This window comes from Empidonax traillii, unplaced genomic scaffold, assembly GCF_003031625.1.
Source record: "Empidonax traillii isolate 1590-97213 ecotype Southwest subspecies unplaced genomic scaffold, ASM303162v1 scaffold1255:size221984, whole genome shotgun sequence".
Classification (NCBI taxonomy): domain Eukaryota; kingdom Metazoa; phylum Chordata; class Aves; order Passeriformes; family Tyrannidae; genus Empidonax; species Empidonax traillii.
This window is the reverse complement of record NW_020956448.1, coordinates 70,522-74,907: the sequence shown is the minus strand read 5'-3', so window position 1 is coordinate 74,907 and position 4,386 is coordinate 70,522.

Below are 4,386 nucleotides of genomic sequence, written 5' to 3'. Positions count from 1 at the left end.
AGGTTGTTCAGTCTTTGATAACAACATGTGGACAGATATTAGTGCATGTGGACATGATTTATTATTTCAAAGGAAATACCTGAAAATGAAACCAAATTCAATCTATCCCAACTTAAAACCCCAGAGCAGCAGATAAAGCAGAACTGACAGATCAGAAACATCATTAATACTTATGCATGATTCATTTTTCTTTGCCATGCCAAAACACTTTGGAGTAAATTGTTGTTTTAAATACTTGTATATTCTGAAATTCAAAGTAACTTGTCAATGAAACATGAAATTTGTCAGTACTCTCATTATCTCTGTGCTCAAAAATGTCATAAATAAGTAAATACACATTCTTGATTTTAAATGTTTATCAGTCTTGCTTTTTTTTGAGAATGATTTGATACTACATTAGTAATGAAAGGTAAAAAATAATCAGCATCTAAGTAAAAATGCTTAATTCAGGACACAAAAACACAAATCAGTTTTAGTAATTAATAGAAAGTCAATGTCTTATATTATTACTGTGAGTTGCTATCTTTCTCAGCTGGCTCCAGAAAATATTTGAAAGAGATAATACAAAAAATGATTAATGAGTTTGTACTTTTTATGAGGACATGAGAATGTGGCTGCATTTTCAAACTGTGCTGCCATTTGGTTTGTGGAATTAGTATGAACACTTTCCAAAAGTTGCTGGTTTTCAAACCAATGTCCTATTCTTAATTTTAAAAAATAATACTGAGCTACATTAGGGACGACTCTATGTACATCCCTTTGATTAGCTGGTGTGTGGACACATTTGTATGTCATTTATAAAATCCCAAATGTAATCAACTTCTGCCTGAATTTTGTTGCATGACTTTTTCCTGGTGGACAATCACAGGCTGATGTATTTGACAAAAGTGAGTAGAAATTCAACTGCTCCTGTGGAAAAATAAAGCAATGACGAGATTTCATTGTGCTCTTTGCACTTCACTTACTGCTGGGAAGTCGGTTTACGGGGTACAATTTTTGTCATGTGGGGAACTCTAAAGGAGATACAAACCATATTATCCTAGCAAGATGCAAAGTATGATTTCCTTTCCCAAATTCTATCTTAAAATATCAGAGCAGTGACACCTACCTACAGGTATTTAAATCTCCCCAAATCAGCAGTAAACTCTGAAATAATATATCAAATAGATGGATACGCCCTTTATGCACCCCTTACACCCCCTTAGAAGCGTCAGATCTCTCAATAGTGACAGAAGACCTTTCTCTGCAAGAGAAGTGAATGTTAAAAGTGCCCGACTTTCCCACTACACAACCTGGACAAAAATAGGACAAAAATAGCTTTTCCCTTGAGCTCCATCCTTACTAACATGGAACGGCAACTAGAGCTTGTTAGAATGGGGAGAAAATATTCCACCACTCATTTGTCAGCATGGCTTTGCCTCCTGTAAACAGAGATCTGAGGTCTCCCTGCTCGATTATGCTGCACAATATTTACCAACACCTGCAAACCTTATACCAAAAGCCTCTAAATTTGAAGCTGATAGAGTTTAATGAGTAACACAAAATCTGATGAGTGCAGATCATTCTTGTACATCAGCTCCAGAACAGTAAAATTTATTATCATAAATAAAATGTAAATGAGTGATAAATATCCTAGAAGACTTTGAAAAGGCATTTGGGTGGTGTGAGTATTCTGGGTTTTTCTACAGCACTTAGAAAGTACCATTCATTCAAATGCCAAAGTGAAGCATCACCCTCTGATTTGAACTGGAGTGGTAAAATGGACAAATGCTGGGCAGTCCCAGTGCTGTGTCTGACACCACAGGCAGAGCAGAGCAGATGGCCACTGCTGTCTCTGTGATGCCCCTGCCAGAGTTCACAATCAGTTTCTAGAAAATGGGTAAATCTCTCCTGCTGTCTCCCCTTCCTCCAACCAGACTCACAGCAATGGCACCTGTTAGGATCTGCTTCTGGATGAACCCTATTTCTTGTGCAGTTGTTGATAACTTAAATTGTCTCTTACCCACGGGCTCTTAAATGCAATCAATATCTATTCACACCACAGAACATTAATCAGAGAGGGGTGACATGTTCTTGTTTGACCTTTATGAGCAAACCGTCTTAGTGATGACACTTGACTGCTTAACCACCATTTTGTTCCAACATTATTCATCTTAGGAGAAACTACAGGCTAAGGGAAATCAATGGCATAAAGGACAGAATTTCATCCTTGAGCTATGGATTAAGGATTGAGGATTAAGTAGTGCAGGGCTGCAACACCTACAGGTTCACCCAACACATACACTGATGTCTGAGCAGGTATTTCTGATCACTCATGCCCCCCTGGGAGGCTGGGCAGGCCCTGGCACAGGTTGCCCAGAGAAGCTGTGGCTGCCCCTGCATACCTGGAAGTGTCCAAGGCCAGGTTGGATGGGGCTTGGAGCACCCTGGGCTGGTGGAAGGTGTCCCTGCCCATGGCAGGGGGTGGGATGGGATGAGCTTTAAAGTTCCTTCCAATCCAAACCACTCCATGATTCTCTGATTCTCAGATTTTTGACTGACCCTTATGCCTGTAACTTCAGTGTATTTCCTAAAGGCTCTTCTGACATTTATACACTTTCCACACAATTTTCTCCAGTAGAAAATAAAAATGCATCGACATCCAAGAGTAGAATTTGACCATGTTTTACACAGTCTTTACATATGAAAAAAATTGTCTGTGCCTTTTATAAAAACAAGAACAAAATGCAGAATCTAATTCCACAATTGAAATATAAGAACTTCTTTAACATTCATCTAATTTAAAAATGATACCATTTCAAAGTGTAAGTATTTTGTAGATTCAGGGCCCAATTATCTCAGAAAGAGTGTGAAATGCAGCAGCTGGGGCACGTTGCTCTGCAAAGATGTGTTTCATTCTCCATGTATAAAAGCCATAATAGGTGGACTTTCCCCTTACTGGATGATTTCAGTGTTACTGGTTGACAGAGCTCCTTTGTTTTATTTGTTATGATATAACAACTCTAAACAACCTCTTCCAGATAAAGATTTATAACCTTGAATTACACTTAACAGCTCAGTATAAAACAATATGCTATATCTTACCATCCCTTATGGACAATGTTTATATTCCATTAAAGTCTGCTCTTTAATTTTCATAGAGTTACAAGGCTGCTTCAGAACTGCAATGCTTCTGCTCTTTGTGTGCTCCTGGAGCAGACAAATCTGAGTTGCATTAATAAAATCTGAGCATCAAATTATCACTTCACAGAGTCATAGAATGCTCTGGATTGGAAGGGATCTTAAAACTCATCTCATGGGCAGAGACACCTTCCAGCAGCCCAAACCCCCTCCAACCTGGCCTTGGACACTTCCAGGGATCCAGGGGCAGCCACAGCTTCTCTGGGCAACCTGTGCCAGGGCCTGCCCACCCTCACAGGGAAGAATTCCTTCCCAATATCCCACCTAACCCTGCCCTCTGGCAGTGGGAAGCCATTCCCCCTGTCCTGTCACTCCAGCCCTTGGCAATGGTCTCTCTCCATCTTTCTTGCAGGTCCCTTCAGGTTCTGCAAGGCCACAGTCAGGTCACCCCAAAGCTTCTCCTCTCCAGGCTCAACAATCCCAGCTCTCTCCCCTTTCCTCCCAGCAGAGCTGCTCCATCCTCTGATGCTCTTGGTGCCTCCTCTGGACTCTCTGCAGCAGCTCCCTGTCCTTCCTGTGGACTTCACCATGTTCTGGAGGAACAGATTTATGACCTGAGAAAGAAGAAAATTAGCCAATTCAGGAAAGAATCATACATGTTGTTTGCAATGAGCATTGCCTAAATCAATGCTTATTGACAACCAGCTTATACCGAGTTTTGCAATGATTCACACACAGTGCAGCTTTACCACTACACAAAATTATTGTATTTCACTTCCAGTATAGCTGGAACTCATTTGACTCAGGAGTCATAACTTTCCAGGTCTTTAAGATATTTTGACCTCGTTGGCAGCCCTTGTGCTCAAAAACTTCGTGTCTTCATCAGAAGAGCACAAAACTCCAGAGTGCTGACTCTGTACCCCCACAGAGCAGTTGATATTCCTGGGACAATGACAAACCCTGCTGTTGGCACAGAGCCTTTTGCAAAGCTGCCCCAGCTGACAGGTTTGGGCAGCAACATCCTGAGCAGGAACACTCTGCACTGCCACGGGAGAGAAAAGGTTAAACTGAGGAAACTCCAGTCTCCACTGATTCCTTGAGGACACCTGCAAGCTGCTGTGGCAGGGAGGTGTCTGCTGAATCTGCACCAGGTCCTGGTCCCTCTGCTGAGGGAGCCTTTTGCAGCAGTGACTCATTGGTTACTGCTCAGTGACAGCCTGCACTGGGCATATTTGCACAGCTCAAATACTCATCAGTTGGCCATCA